We start from the raw sequence: 17,093 nt of genomic DNA on the forward strand, positions 1-17,093 counted from the left end.
CTCCAGTTGCAGTGGTGGGTGCTACTGGTACTGGTCCTGCTGGTCGTACTGGTCCCACTGCTTCCCGCGTATGTGTTTGGTGTGATATTGCCATCATACTCAGATGTTGATCCAGTGATTATTGTACCTGCAGCTGAACTTTTGCATGTTAGGCATGACTCATCACTTCCACGCTTGATTGAAATCTCATGAATGTACCAATAAAAGCGCCTGTCAGGGGAAGCCGACTGGTAAACTGCAGAACCTAAGAATGTGAGTGAGTTTGAGCTTCATAACCAACATGAAGAATAAAAACCTTTCATTGGTTGAGAGTAAAATAAAACCTGGCCTTCCATTCGAGGTGACACACAACGACAGGAGTGGACGAGCAGGACCCCTCTTACATCAGGACATGAACCAGGATGTGACTTTGTGGTCACAACACTGGCGTGACACCAACCTACAGGGAGAAACACACGAGTGGCGCCGGCCAATCAGGAGGAACAGAGCCTCAACTCTTATCCAAGATGTCATGGAGGAGACAAAAATAAGAACACTGATAAAACAGAGAAAAGAAACACTGACTTTTAAAGTACTGGCCTTTTAAAATGTCATCCTCAGCCACCCCAGTCACAGCAGCGAAGCGCTGGCATTTTACTCTTCAACCTCAGATCCAGCCAACATCGCCTCTGACAACCAAGCTCGTTGCAACAAAATCCATCAAACCAAGTCACTCCCAAATACGACGCGTCAGAGCCACGGTTGACGTGAAGTTCTGCTGTTTTCCAACTTGGACCGATTTTCTTTCACGATGTCTTTGGGTTGAAATCATGACCAAAGGAACCAAAAGCTGAGAAAAAGGCTGCAACCAGCAAATTAGAACCCTTCTGGTTCTGAGCAGAACCAGAAGGGTTCTAATTTGCTGGTTTACCTCCAGTCAAAGTGTTGGTGGATCACCGAGTACACGTGTGGATTAAGAAGACCTGGATTCTACCATTTTATGAGCTCAAGACTCCCATGAGTGAGGACCTGGAAGGAACAGTTGGGCTCATCTGCTACTGGACTGAGGAGGGAGAGCCTGAACTCAACTGATAGGGTCCAACAGTTTCCTTCCCATTCAGAGGACGTGTGATCAGTGGATCAGCCGCGTCACGCCGGACCCCCGCACACTGGCGTCCCTCGTCAGCACGCGTCCCCTCTTCTCCAGGTCTGCTGTGTCATGTTTTTGCTCTCTGTAATGCATCTGGGTGAAGATGAAACCAGAGGAACGTTCTCCTGCCAGAGCGGATCCGTCACAGAACATCAGCTTTGCTCCTGCGTGCTGCAGCGACCTCGTGTGGACGCCGCCTCCACCGCGCGCTGATGATGAATATAAGATGAACACTGATGTAACTGGCGGTCACTCACTACTTGACATTCATCACCGCTCCTCGCCGCCTCTCAGACTGCCGACTCACTGCTTTCTCTTATCTGATCCTCCACTTGAAGAGATTCAAACATTAGAAATGAGTTTAAACAAAGAGGGCATATTGTTCTGTACGTGGCGCTAACTGGCGCCTCTCAGAGCGGGATCAGCAGATTGAAGGTTATCTCAGGATAGCATGTTGGCCTTGAGTCACCTCAGCGAGGAGCGTGCAGCTACATGCATGATGCATGCGTGTACTCAGATCTTCTCCCCACGGATGCCGAGCAGAGAGGACGCCAGATGAGAGGTAAATAGGACAGGAAGTCAGAAACCACAGAGATGAGCTTCTCCTTGTTTTCTTTTCGGCGGTTGTTGTTTTGCTAAGCTGAACTTCTCTGTGTCTCTGAAACTCCGATCAGACGTGTTTGAAGGGAAAACCGTTAATCTCTCTTTTATCTCCAGAATCAGCAGCCAGCCTGCCTCACAGCCTCACCTGTCTGGAGCAGCAGCCACACACCAGAATCTTCACATAATTGCCTCATGATTTATTTATGTCTTTGTATGACGACCTGCAGCAAGCGTGCATAATTCAACAAACACACACACCCTCATGACTGCTGAGGCAACGTTACACTCGCCGCCCAGAAGCTGTCACGCAGCGCGGCGAGCTCGCGCTATTCTTAAACTTTGGACAACATCACATGAAACCTCAGGACGGCTGTGAAAGACAGACCACAAAGAACCGCCAGAGTCTGAGGGACGGAAACAAACGGCAAGAGCAAAATAATGGAACACGCAGGGTTCACCTGGACATCCAATAATAATCACAGACAGTAAAAGTGTCCTGCTGTGGGCTTGAAGTCCTCCAGGAAGCAGCAGGGTGAGAGGGATGTGATGTCATGATTTCTTCCTCCTCTCATCTGCTTCTTTCTTCTTTCTGTTGTTTTTCTTGTGTGTGTGTGTGTGTGTGTGTGTGTTGAATAATGCAGTGTGTATGAAAAGATAAGGCAACATGAGTTTGTTCAAGGGTTAAAGGAGGTGATGTCACTACAGTCACCTGCTACCCTCACGCCAGGGGGAGAAGATGAAGAGAAGAAGAGGGGACATGTCTGTCAGACACAGAGAGACAGAAAGAGAGAGAGAGACAGAGACAGAGAGAGAGGGAGACAGAGAGAGAGAGGGAGACAGAGAGAGAGAGGGAGACAGAGAGAGGGAGACAGAGAGAGAGAGGGAGACAGAGAGAGAGATGCAGACAGAGAGAGAGAGGGAGACAGGGAGAGAGGGAGACAGAGAGAGAGAGAGGGAGACAGAGAGAGAGAGAGACGCAGACAGAGAGAGAGAGAGAGAGACAGAGAGGGGGGGGTGCTGAGAAGCTGCTGCTCCTCTCCTGTTTTGCTTACATACATTATCCTACGTTACACTTCACACCCACAGCAGGCGGCTGCTCTGACCTTCCTCACAGGGACAGCGTGTGTGTGTGTGTGTGTGCGTGTGTGTGTACAGTCCTCAGCACTGCTTAAGTCGTTGTGAACCCTTCTACCAATGTTCATCCTCTAATATCAAAGCGTCATGTGACCCGGTGGCTGCGAGGGTTTGGTTTCTGTCGTGTTTCTCACTTGTTTTTTTTTTTCCGAGTACAAAAAGCACCAAAAGCGTGGCTGACAGCCGAACCTGGACACACAGACGCTCAGCTGACATGGAGCACTGATAGAAATCCACATGGGAGCTGCTGGGTTTCGTATTCGGCTGCTCGGAAGCTCGACCTGTCCACCTCCTGAGCTGCTCACAGGAGATTCCCACAAAGGAACAGACCTTTCCTTTCCAAATGTAAACTGAACCTGGGTTCGGTTCTGCATCCCTGATTCAAGTAATTACAGTTATTTCCCATGTTGCATTGCTTCTCTCCCAACATTTGTCACAACACCAACAACATTACATGGAATATAAAGATACATGGAATTGAATCTTGCTCAGGCTCGACGTTGATGCGAGTGTTTTACTCCTGTCATTGTAAAATGTAGAAAAGTGATTGAAGTCACATTTGCATTTAGGAAAACCTCCAGCCGACCCAAACTCCCTCCAGGGAACAAGAAGTTCCACGCTAGTTTGTTCGTCGACTTGTGGGAAGACAAAACGTAGCAGGAATTCCTCCCTTGAAGGAACCATCGTCCTGATGTTGTCACTTCAAGCCGTTTATCAGCGCTGAGTCCCACTGAACTCCAGTGGAGGCAGCAGGAGCAGCAGACTTGGTGCTGGAGGTCAGGATGGACCAGCGCTAACAGGTGGAGCGCGGCCTTGAACGGGCCGGCGCTCCCTAACTTCCTGTCAGATATGAAGGAATGAGTGTACAGATTCTCTCTTATCTTTCATCTCGTCAGTCTGTTAGCTTCCTCTTGTTCTTCCTCTGCAACAAATTGAGTCTGAACGAGCTCCAAATCATGTTCCGTCTCCTTCATTCTGCCTGGTAAACGATCATCAGCACAGATGCCCACGGCGCCGTCTGGCACTCGATCAAGAACTGTTGGCACTTCGTCTGCAGTGCTGTCATTATCCTGCGATGAAGAAGCTCTCCGTCACAACAGAACCGAGCCGGGGCGTTAGAGACAGAGGCGGTGATGTCACTCAGCAGGTCTCGAGTGAGTCTGAGAGGCTGCGACGCCTCTGAAGGCAACTTGAACTTGAGCTGCGTGATATCAGACACAGAAATCTAAATATAAGCCAAGAATGAGGTCACCCTCCTCACAGGGTTCCGTGGTGAGACGTTACTGCACCTTCAGACTCGTCACGCAGCGTTTAACCTGCTGTCACCGCGACACTCTTCAAACTCAAGAAAGCAAAAAGACGTAACAAAGACACTGACAGTCAGGTGCTCAGTGCTCCAGGGTCCCAGGAAACGAGGCACTCACAGAGACACCCCCTGGCTGTGCAGCACGGACGCCTGCTCAGAAGCTACGCTGCAGGCGGCCCACAGCACACCTGAACCAGCCACTTAGAGACAGCCCTCCTGGCTGGCCAGCAGCATTCCTCAGCCACACCTCCTCGCTCACGGTGACGCACACAAACACAAAACATACTTCATCTATCAAGTACAAGAAGTACCTGAGAGAGGCCAAATGGGCCGAACCATACCAGAGCTGTGGGGGGCGGCTCTGGTTCCCCAGGCCACCATCAGGGAGGAGTCCACCTCTCGGTGCAGCAGGTTTTTGTTGGCGGTGAACTGTGACGTCTCCGTTGATCCTGACACTGCAGCTCGCAGGTGCTTCTCTCACTTGGAGGCTGAGCTTGCGGAAGAGGACAGAGACTCTGACGAGGCAGAAACACCGAAGAGGTGAAAGAGAAAGAGAAGAAGCCAGTATGGCCGCCGAAGGAAGAGCACGTCTGTCTTGCTGACCTAGATGGTCTGTTTGTTCAGGTCATGTGACAGTTACCACCAATTGTACACAAGAGGAAGTAACTTTCTGATTTTCTGTGCTGTTTGAAGTACTTTCACTCCAATAAGACAGTAAACATGCAGAACCACACAGCAGTGGAACCACAAGAGGAACAGAGGACAGCTCTAAGAGGACACACGTCTGGAGGCGAGTGGCGTGTTTGTGCGGCTCACTGTGACGGATGGCGCCCACCATCACTCTGAGGCAGTGAAACGCCAAATGTCATGTTTGTCTGATTGTTTTGTGGGTTGTTGGGCAGATTTGACACTTGGAGATTGTAAACAGCTTCCAGAGACTTAATCTGCTGTTCGCCGTCAGGCTCCGTTAGCGTCTAGCTAAATGTACGTGGCTGGCTCTTTCTGCATTCGGGTCACAAAGAAGTGATGCAGGAGGGAAAATCGTCTTTCTAAGTACTTGAAAACACAATACATGCATGGTGAAGTACTGCTGAAGTACTAGGACCCAGTTAACCAACGACTTTAAATCAGTATTTGCTTTTGGAGGTTCTTTCGGAGGCTTGGTCGTCATATTTTCCTGTCCAAGTTTTACTGAGGGTAAATTCCAGTTTTCATTTCTTTGAGTGCAGACAGACAGACTAGAGAGAGACGTCCCAATAAAGGTTAGAGAGCCAGATTCAGAGACAGAAGCCGCTGGCCTTTTCATAAAACAGAGATATCAAACCACAGACGGAGAAACTCTGACACCCTCGGCTACATCATTAAATCTGAGTTATAAAAAGTTGATAATTAAAGACAGGTCTCGGAGGAAGGCGGGAGATAATTGGCTTCCTCTGCCACGACACTTCGACCCACTTAACTACCAATAACTTCATAAGGCAGCGAGTCATATGGAGAAATCACCGTTAACATCTTTGTCTTGTCATTTTCTGGAGTGTGTGTGTGTGTGTGAGAGAGAGAGAGAGAGAGAGATCGCCCGCTAAAACTGGCTTCACACACCATCCAGATCTCCACCTGCAGCAGAAACAGGTGGTGCTCTTAATAAAGCCGTCCCACGGCCTAATCTGCTGCTAAATTATGACTCAAGGGTTCCTTTCCTTTTTACTGAAGAGAGATTATTTAAGAGCCGAACTCTGAATCAATAGAGGGTGATCACGGGAAAACTAATAGCCCTTTTTTTTCCTAAATTATGAGTCATTTAAAATTTAAATGAAATTGGCAGCAACGATGCTGATTTCATTCTGAATTTGCTTTACGGCCACCAGTCTCTTTCCAGGTATGCATTTAAGTGTCAGAGCTGAGGAAGCTGAGGAGATACTAGTGTGTGTGTGTGTGTTTGGCACTGAAGCTTAACAACTGCCTGTAAAACACAGGAGAGATAAAACCAGCAGCTGGAGGCTTCACTCAGTCTGGGATTAATGCAGGAACAAAAAGGAGAAAATGGAGGCGCAAACACAGGGAAGAGGAGGGTGACGGAGGAAGGTCGCGGAGTCACGGACCAGCCGGAATCTGATGTGAACTCTTGTTATTAACAGTCAGAGTTCAGCGAACCCGTCGACGGTTCAGCAGCCCACCTCTGCTCCCCGGGCGCGCACGTGTGTGTGTGTGTGTGTGTGTGTGACAGAGATTACTGGTGTTTTTGTCTCTGTAAATCTCTGTAAATGAGCCTGTGCACTGTGTGGCTGTCTGTGTGGGGGGGCAAGGTCACTTTGGGGTGCTGTTATTGTCTTTTCTTGACACACACACACACACACACACACACTTTTCAGTCACATAACATTTGAGTGAGAGTCACATTTAATCCGTTCTTGTCAGCATCTCACTGTATCATGATGCTGCCGACTGTCACAGGAAGCAGCCTCGGATGTGTCCGGACTTCTGGGTAATGGAGTTTGGGGATTAATTTGTGTTTTTCCACGAGCAGAAATACTTTATTAAAATGTTACTACGTCATGTACTAGGGACGGGTTTTAGACACTAGGATACTTGCATCGGATGGCTGTTCTCAGCATGTCTATGGATACTGCAGCGTCCCTGTCCGAGAAACCATGAATAAATACAAATACATACAAATACAACACATGGAAGTATAAATACACAAAGGGAAAAGAACACGATTGTAGGTCAATCTGCATAAATGTACATTTGTTACTACAGGTGGATGAATATTGTCATCGTGGGTCAAACGCTGCACTGACATATTTGGGTCGGTGTGTGTGAGGGAATTCAGTTCAAACAACTTCAGTTCATCACAGGAACGTCTAGACTTGGAGATGAGGGAACCGCACGTTCTACCCTGAGACCTTATTTTGGGGTTCTAGCATTCATCCCATGAAGTACTAGCTTGTTGGGATCGGCTTGTACCTTCAAGGAAGTAATAATCATATATTTGTACCTCAGCAAGTTACTTCAGCAACAAACCAAGAGTTTAATTAAATGTCAAAGTTGGTGTTGAACTTTGGAGCACACACACACACACACACACACACACACACACACACACACACACACGAGCTTCCACTCACTCTGCCAGGAATCCTCCATTGTTCAGCTCTCTATTATTTATCTTTACAAATGAAAGTTCTTAACTTGAACAATTTACTGTCCACTGATGTGATGTCCTTCACGTCCTGTTGTCTGAATGTGGATTCGTTCCAGCCTCCCAGGGCAGCTGTCGCTCCTCCCCCTGCTCCTCCTCATGCTCCTCTTCACACTGCTCCTCCCCCTGCTCCTCCTCCCTCTGCTCCTCCTCATGCTCCTCCTCATGCTCCTCTTCACACTGCTCCTCCTCCCTCTGCTCCTCCTCATGCTCCTCTTCACACTGCTCCTCCTCCCTCTGCTCCTCCTCATGCTCCTCCTCCCTCTGCCTTGATCCATTTCTACTCCATCGGGATTGCTTACATCTATTTTCATCTCATCACTTTTCTTTAAAACAACAAAGGCTGGGATACCTGAAACAGCTCTTAGTATACTGCAGTCCAGTACTACACCGGGTACTTGAGTACTTCCTCAATGAGGAGGGGAAGTCTGAATTCTGTCACCCTGATACGACCCAGCCAGGCGGAGCCGTGGGAGCGGGGCCAAGACCTTACCTGAAACAGCTGAGAAGGAGATTTCAGTGTGTGCGTGTGTGCGTGTGTGTGTGCGTGCGTGCGTGCGTGCGTGCCTGCATGCATGCGCTTGGGTCAGTGCTGCTGTGTATTTTTAGAGCTGGCGGGCAACCATCAATAACCCCGACATTTTAAATCAGTCCTCAGCCATCGATCAGGCTTGCGTGCTGCCCAGGGCTCCAACCCACCATCCCCTCATTCGTCTTGCCACATTTCTCTGCTCTGACAGTCTGCCAACCTCCACTTACACACACACACACACACACACACGGGTTAAAGTTTACTGACCACAGGAAGCAGCAGGTGATTCACCCCAATGATCAAGTATTTTTCAGCCGTGTGACCGTCGAGAAGCGACTCGAGTGACTCGTTGAACCGACCCGTTACTTATCGATGCAACTGAATCCTGGTTTTCGACGCCACCTGCGCTTGAATCTTTGTCTGCAAAACCACTGTCAGTTTCTGATGAGGAGTTCAGACGAGTTTTCCAGTTGGACTTTTGCAAGCCTCCCACCTGGAGGTGAAGGTTCAGGCTTGTGCGTCTCCACCGCAGCAGCAGGGATGCTGACATGTGGGACTCATCGTCTTCCTTCTACTTTCCCTGACGAAGTTTTCATCTTCGATATTTAAAGCCAATTGTTTTACTTTGTAACCTGATTTCTTTCCAATGTTATAATTTTACATGATCAATTTATCTTCCATCTCAAGTTTTCCTTCAACACAGAATCTTTAATTTACTCTTTTCAAAACATTTAAATGTATTTCATGATGTCGGTCTTTTACTCCCTGCCACTGTTGCCTCTTTGTAGATAATGACTGTTATCAGAGTGTGTGTGTGTGTGTGTGTGTGTGAAGCACTTTATATTACATTGTATTTGTATTAGCGATGCAAATATTTGACTAAATGTTGTGAAATATTATGATGGAACACTTTTTGTTCAGTTCTTTGTATTAAAAGTGTTCATTTCAGTTTAATTAGTGTATCAGCAGTTAAAAATGCAGTTTTATGGAGTAAATCAGCGACAGCAGCTTGATCACGAGTGCATGAGCTCAACTTCAGGGACAAAACTTTCTTTTATCAACAAAAAATGAAGATTTCTGCGTTTGTCTACATATCAAGTGGCTTGAAATTCCATTAGCACCCCACATTTTATTTTGAAATTGCTTCAAGAAGGAACATTTTGTACAATGGCCTCTCCTGAGAGCATCATCATTAAACCGAGAGCGCTCGCAGTAATGAAAACTGCAGTTTCTCTTGTGTGTTGCAAGCGTGTCAGAGTGATCGAGGTCGTCCATGTCTTCTGTCTTTTGGTTTTTGTCGGACACTTTGAGGCAACTGTTGTACTCTGGAATGATCGCGATCGTACCGACACGTGACCATCCAGTGACCTGCTCAGAGAGGAACCTTTTTTCATGCAGATCAACAACCACGTTCTGACAGACTCACTTCAAACGTGCACTCACAAACTCACGTCTGGCCTTTTACAACGACAACAACAAACTTTAAGAATTGGCCCTTTTTCCCAAAAGATCTTTCGATGGTTTTCCACGTCCTGCCTCGATCGAAAAGAGCAGTTTTACGACCGGGATTCACTCAATAACGACCGCTGCTCCTCCTTCTCCTCTGCTCTTAGTGACATAAACAGGAACTAGAAATGAAAGTGACTTTGAACACTCACTCTCACACACACAAACTCACACTCACTCACACACACACACACACACACTCTCTCACTCACACACTCACAATCACACTCACTCACACACACACACACAATCACACTCACTCACTCTCTCACTCACAAACTCACACTCACTCTCACAATCACACACACACTCACACTCTCACAATCACACTCTCACTCACTCTCACACACACAAACTCACACACACACACTCACAATCACACTCACTCTCACACACACAAACTCACACTCACACACACAAACTCACACTCACACACACAAACTCACACTCACTCACACACACTCTCTCACACACACACACTCACACTCTCACAATCACACTCTCACTCACTCTCTCACACACAAACTCACACTCACTCACACACACTCACAATCACTCTCTCACTCACACACACTCACAATCACACTCTCACTCACTCTCTCACACACACAAACTCACACTCACTCACACACACACACACTCACAATCACACTCACTCACACACACACTCACTCTCACTCTCACAATCACACTCACTCACACACACACTCACTCTCACTCTCACAATCACACTCACTCACACACTCACTCTCACTCTCACTCACACACACACACACACACACACACACCCCTCGATCACAGCAGGGGTCACCACGTTCCTCGGGATATCAACCCTGAAACACACATCCAGTGAAAATGTAAATTCAGAGGCTCGTGGAAGGACGGCTCACATTTATCACAATTAAATGAAACGGTTGCAAAGTGAATTAATGTCTGTGCTCACATTTCCATTCCTCCTGAAAGAGAATTTAATCATCAGAGCAGGGGAGCCGTCGAGCGCTCAGTCGCTAAATAAAGAGTAAATTTCAAAGTGAATTTCAAATTTTCTTCAGCAATGATAGATGTTCTTTTAAAATGCATCACCACCTAAATCTCTCTCTCTCTCTCTCACACACCTGCCTGTGTTTGACATTTGAAGACGCAGGAGCTGTCAGACCCGGGACATTCACTGAAACTTTCATTCTGCTGTTTGTTTTCGGGCGTTTGCTAAAACCAAAGAACAATAATTCATCTTAATTTCCAATTCAGCTTCCCAGCATCACATGAAGCTCAACCACGACTCCAAGCAGACGAATCGGAGCCGTACGTCAGTGTGGCAGCTCGTTTCTGACCAGCAGGTTGTCACTGCAGCCATGCGGCTCGCCATGAATACCAACTGCTGAAGAGGTGTCGGACATTAAATTTTTAAGTGCCCCTGAGAGAGATTGCCCACTGATTTGAGTTCGTCTGGAAATAATGTGAAAAACTATATATTTTTTCTTTTAATTGATCCCAGAAGTGAGAGTCCGTAGCAGAGCTGGAGCTGATGCATGCAGATCAGCTCTCACCTGGTCCCGCTGAACCAAGTCCCAGGCGCAGCTTCTGAAATCCAAACTCAGTGCAGGGAAGAGCCTCAGATTGAAAAATTCATTCTGAGGGAATAAATTACAAATGCAAAAGAAGTCAAGAGGGTTTTAGCGTGCAGGCATCAGCCGATGCTGATGAACGAAGGAACTCAATCTCACCGACGCGATTCTGATCAGGGAAGAGAGGTGATGTCACTGCAGTGGCTAGCAGGGGTCACATGGCATTGGTGCGCCAGCGTTGAACTCGTGACCTCAGGACGCCAACACGCTAGTGAGCAGGCTAAACACCAGCGGCTAGCTAGCGTCCCACAGTTGGTGAGGGAGGCAGCACAGTTCCAATCAGACCTGTTATCAGGTGACAGGAGTTCTGGGTAACGGAGTTTGTATTCACAAGCAGAAATACTTCACTGATACCTTAAATCCACATACATTGAAATACAACACATGTAAATGTACTTCGATATCACAGCACAAAACTTGAAATACTTTCAAGTTAAACAGCGATTCAAGACATCTTCGTAGGAAAAGAGTTGCCATAAATGAGGTCGTCAGCCACACACTTCCCTTCTTTCACCACCAGGACTCACTTCTGCAGTTGTTCTGGGGACAGTAACACAAAATTAGAATAACGAGTTCAAATCTAATTTATTCTGAAAGTAACTTGTCCATCCAGTAACTCATCCCGCAGGTCTAATTCACTGGTCTTGCCAGGCTCAGACCCATCGGGTATTTAATGCTGTGTTGGTTGTTTATTACTTCAATCAGTTCATTTATTTGCAGGTAAGCAGCAGCAGAGAAGACGGATGGAACAATGGAGACCTGCGAACAATAGAAACAAACCCTCCTCATAAATTCCAATGCATTACAAATGTTTGGTAGACGAAGCTGGCTGCCTGAGCAAAGGTGTGTCAGAATACTAAACTGATCACCGCAACATCACCTGCAGCACACACACACACACACACACACACACACACACACACACAGGTGCAACACAAATCAATTAAATGAAAGCAACAACAGCAGCGGCACATCTTCTCCACACAAACACACGCAGACACACAAAAGGCCTCCATACGTCAGAGCGCTACCCTGTTAATGAATCACTGGAGGCTCCATGCCGGCACGTGGGAGCGTTGATCAATGGATCGATTCAGAAGGGAGGAGAGGAGAGACAGAGAGAGAGAGAGAGAGGGAGGGGAGAGAGAGAGATACTCATTCTCCAGGTATAATCCAGGTCTTCTTAATCCAGATGTGTGCTCAGTAATCCACCAACACTTTTAGTTTTGGACTAAAATCAAACCAGCAAGAATCCAACTAATTAGCTGGCACCATGGAGTGAGAGGCTTCATCGGAATGCTCAGCTGATCCAGACCGGCACTGCCGCAAGTGTTCTAGTTGGTTCCATCTCCAATCCAAGTGTGAGTGGGTTACTGGTCATTTGTGTGGTTAAAGTCGGGTTAGGTTTAGGTTTAGGTTTAGGCTTAAAACCACCCGGTGAGGGTTTAGGAAAGTTCATAGTTTGGGTTAAAATAAAACTAAATGATTAACGAGGGAGGCGATGTCCCGAGGAGTCGCTGACACCTGGTTACTGACTTCCTTCCTCTGTGCTGTGACATCATCAAAGTCTATGGAGACTCAATGGCCTTGGAAGCAAAAAAATGGATTGTGATGATTTGATGAATTTCTCATTCCCAGCGTCGGAGGAACCCCGAGTGGCGGAAGGTCTGACGGAGAGGTAAACAGGACACGAGGTTCTCCTGGAAGTTTTGCGTTTCAGTTTGCTGGTATCCAGGCCACACATATCCCAGAAATCTCTTCCACCACCTTGAATTCCAGTTACCTGGAAACAAACATTCACAATTTATCAAAATGTTTTTCGCTCCCTGTCACCCTCTCACTCGCTGCTGGCTTCTTTTCTTCTCTTCTGTCTTTATCCCACTTTATTGCTCCTTTCTCCACCTTGAGGTTGTTGAAGGGTTTGACGCTAAGAGGGATCAGGCTGCCAGAGGAATATGTGCCCTCTTAACTAAATCCCCAAAACATGGCGTCTGTGCTGCAGGAGAGCTCCGAATGAACGCTGTGAATGGCGAGTGTGGAAAAGGCAAAGTAACAAAAGGCACATTGTTGCTCCGCTAAATTGCCGGTGTCAAAGACCCACAGTTTTTATCTGGTAAAGAGAAGTTTTCCACGTCTGATCTTTCATCTCTTTGCTCCCGCTTGCATCATCGGGTGCAGGATTTCATGCACGACAACCAACCTCGGACGGATGCCGGCGCAGCCACGATAGCCATCGGATCAGGTTTGAACGAGTGTTAAGTGTTTCTGGGGTGTAATAAATGAGCCTGTCGCAGGTTAGAGACTCCGACTGAGGCTCCGTGAGCTTTTGTCAAATGAGCTGTTTCAGTGACAGGTGTTACGCTCTGATGCGTCATCCATCAGAATAATCCTGGCTGAGGCGCCGGGAAATGCGGCATCAAGCCAGAGAGAAATGCTACTTAAAATAGAGATTAAGGCAGAAAAACATTAACAATCATGCCCTTATTTCTTCCCTCTCCTCCCACCGCGCCTCCCTCATTGTTCCCTGCTCCTGTTGCTTCTATAATCCAGTGAGGATCAAGAAAACATGTATTTCTATGAATTATGGAGCATCTTCCATCTTTCATGCTTCCTCCCGTCACTGCTGTCCTCCCCAGTCTTCCACTCCTTAAGGAGGACGAATCGCGTTTCCTTCTGCTGCTTTTCCTCTGGTTGTGTCACAGAAACAGAAGCTCATTTGTGCCACAGGGGTTCCTTTGTCACTTACCTCCTCCGTCTCCTCTCCACTGCAACATCATCGCCGCCATCATCTAACAAGGTGAGAAATGATGACTGGAGCTCTGTAACAAACGGAGAGAAGTTTCAGGAGAGGAATGTCCGTCATTAAGACTTTAACCTCCTGCTGCCTCAGAGGCCCCACACTGCTGACCCAGCACTGTGGGAGTGTGTGTGTGTGTGTGTGTGTGTGTGTGTGTGTGTTTTGGATGATGCCCTACTGTCCGCCGCCATCCTCATATATCACTCAGTCTGATGCAACTCACACACACTTTTTGCGTACAAGATCAAACAGTCTTATCCTCACACACATCTCTTGCTCTCTCTCTCTCTCTCACACACACAGACACACACACACACACACTGATGCCAGGCAGTAAGTCAGGAATCATGTGGTTTAATTAATTACCGTCTAAAAGTGACCAAGGTCAGAGTGCTGCTCAGCTGGACGGCGTTCCACAGGTTATGGCCTTCCCGTCCGATGCCTCGGAAGCTGTCAGCTGTCGGGGAAGGTAAAGAAAGAGCACCTTAAGCCCCCAAGTACATATGGAGCCAACTGTTGAACCACTGTCACTTTGGAAAAGCCAGCAGTGAATGTGGCCGATCACGGTGGAGTTTGTTTGTGTTGAAATAAAAGCAGGAGTCACATAATGACACTGGCGCACAAAGACACGTCGCGTCGATCCTTTACAGGAGGCTCCTCTGTGCCTGCGTGCGTATTCCACTTCCTGGTCCCTTGGAGCCAGGTACTATGCTGACGACACGCTGCTCTACCTCCCTGTGAGACCCAGCAGCTCCAGAGGGTCGACTACCTGAGCGGCGTGACGCTAACAGCTCGTTGTGGGGCTGCAGGAAGAGCTGCTGATCATCTTCATCACAGCCACAAACACACTCTTCCTCAGACGTCTGCAGTGCTGTCATGTGCTCTGCTGCTGTCACGTTTCATAGCCTTCTGGTCTACTGATTGTGATCTGACTGTTTGTGCTCTATGCAGGACTGGCGGGCTAAACGTGGGTGGGGAGTGTGCAGACTGCTGAGGCGCCCTTGAGCAAGGCCCTTAACCACGACCGCTGCAGTGGAGCTGCTGAGTGGCAGCAGATCAGACTGAAGTTGCTGAGCAGCCTGGGGGCGAGCGACGGTGTTCCTCTCAGTCACAGCCCTGAATAACTAACGTCTGAATAGCTTTTCTTCCTGAACACAGCTGTGAGTCGCGAACGCCAGTGACACGAGCTTGAGGTTAATCCCTCGGTGAAACATTAATTTAGGATTTACCTGTGAGGGAAAAAACTGTAAAAGTTGATTTTACTTTTGGCTTCATGACACTGGTCATTGCGAGAGATGCATGAGTTTGGAGAATATCTGATTGTGAATGTTTTCGCTGGTGTCCAGTATGATTTCTGTTAATGTTAATGTTTACGTGATTGCACTCGTTCTCACTGGGACGATAATCGTGTGATTCACGGAGCTCCGTATCAAACAAAGATGCTGTATTAAGTGTAGTCGTAGGTGAGTACATTCTGCTGCACTTGCCTGGTAGAACGATGGTATTCTGACACAAAGTTGGGTTCTGGCAAATATTCCTGTGATTCGGACTGAGCAGAGGACCGTCATGTGACACTGAGGGAGGAGAGAGAAATCTGAGGCTTGCGACCCCTGAAGGGTTAATTTGCTGTTGTACACTTTGTTTTAAATTCAATTCAAAGTGGCTATAAAAAGTCTTCAACTGAAGGAACCTCGTCTCCACGTTTGTCTGTCCTGACGCCTGCTCGCTGATCCGTTCTCTTGTTTTTGGAGTGGAAGAAGTCAGTTGATTAATTATCATCAATCCAGCCAATCAAAGAGTCTCTGTTCAATCAAGATGGATGATTTCTCTAACGGCAGCCTGAAAGCTCACCAGTCAGGGTTCAAGTGTTTGAGATGCATGAGAGACAAATCCCGGCTGTCGTGGACGAGTGCAGCCAGACGGGCAGCGAGGCTTTAATTAGTTCAACTGTCACAAAGCCATTCGGGCCACAAAGTTCACGTAGAGGCCCACAAAGCAGAGAACCTCTTTGAGGGTCGTTAACAGCGACTCTCAGACGGAGAGAACGTTACCTTTTGACATCGGTTAGAACGAAACGGAAAAGTTCTAATTGGTTTGGATTACATCTCGAGTTCAGTGGGTCAGTTTTATTCATTTGTGCCCTTTAAGAGGAACATTTACTTCAGTTTGTCGTTCTGCGTGTACATCGCCATCCTTTCTGAAACCCGATCGTTTCGATACTTTCATCTGTACATTTATGTACGTAGATCTCTGGCACGGTCGCGCCCACCGGAGCCCCCGAATCAGGGATGTTCTGAACGGTTAAACTCTGATTGAGCTCGGTTGAGCTCTGGTACACAAAGCAGCCGTCAAGCGGTCCCCTGCTCTGACTCAGCAGTGACAGCCCCCTGCAGGTCGGCCAAAGGAGCTTCAGAATTTCTTCCTGAAGTTGAATGTCTTCAACCGGTGCAAAAAATGCAGGGAAATGAAAATCTAATTAAATTGCACAAACAACTTGCTTCATGTTGTGAACACGACTTTGGACTCGGATATTTAACAGGAGATGCTGAAACGAGACGGAGCGCCAGGGATCAAGAGCCCTGAGCTCAGGAGGAGAGACGGGGGAGCAAAGCAGCTCCTCATTTCACATTTAGAGTTTGTAAGAGCAGAGCTGTCGGTGGAGCCAACTGGAATATTTCTGCTGTTCCTCAGTTGGAGGCTTCTGAATGCCTTGGGAGTTTAAATAAAGCTGACCTCAGAGGATCCTGTGTCTCCGTGTCTTGGGTTTTTTAAAGAGGGTGCCAGGCAGTGGAATCTAATTAATATCAGCAGTTTAACAAGGTCACGCCACTATTCTGGGTATGAAAGAGTCGGAAAAGTCAAACATTGTGTGGCCAGGGGGCTTTCATTCAGATGGGCTCTACTGTGCTGCCTTTGTCAACTGTTCCAAAGTGACTATGAATATCTGCAGTATATCAAATTAATGTAATTACTGTTGAACATCTGAGCCAAAACAAACGCCCGTCAGAGGTGATCGCTGGAAGCAGGCCTCAAGCGGAGAAACATGGAGAGCTTTTCAACACATTCAATAGACTCAGGATGTCTAACAGAGAACGGCTCATGAAATGTGGCCCTCGTGCTCCGTGCAGGGGAGTTCTGGGGTCAGCGTCAGCAGACGGACCGGCCCACGAGAGCCCCTCCGCTGGGTTCTCCCTCCACAGAGGCAGAGGCCTGCTGTGAGTAAATGTAGGAAAGACACAATGGAAGCTGCTGCAGGAGTTGG

The 17,093-nt window shown here is 47.6% G+C and overlaps 1 protein-coding gene across 6 annotated transcripts in view; it reads right to left on the bottom strand.

Annotated features, from left to right (window-relative positions):
• Nucleotides 1-10,806: 10,806 nt before the first annotated feature.
• Nucleotides 10,807-17,093, bottom strand: part of LOC147247082 (uncharacterized) — a 68,542-nt gene continuing 62,255 nt past the window's right edge. For 5 of the 6 annotated variants that reach the window (XR_015109420.1, XR_015109423.1, XR_015109422.1 and 2 more), the window contains 4 exons: nucleotides 14,198-14,288; nucleotides 13,781-13,853; nucleotides 11,134-12,817; nucleotides 10,807-11,040 (listed from right to left, as the gene is read on the bottom strand). The gene's annotated coding sequence lies outside the window, so the exon portion shown is untranslated. The remainder of the gene's footprint in view (nucleotides 11,041-11,133; nucleotides 12,818-13,780; nucleotides 13,854-14,197; nucleotides 14,289-17,093) is intronic. The other variant, XR_015109421.1, reaches the window with a different exon arrangement.

Source organism: Aulostomus chinensis, chromosome 16 (genome assembly GCF_037954235.1).
Source record: "Aulostomus chinensis isolate RoL2024-O1b breed Wild chromosome 16, RoL_Achi_v1.0, whole genome shotgun sequence".
NCBI lineage: Eukaryota > Metazoa > Chordata > Actinopteri > Syngnathiformes > Aulostomidae > Aulostomus > Aulostomus chinensis.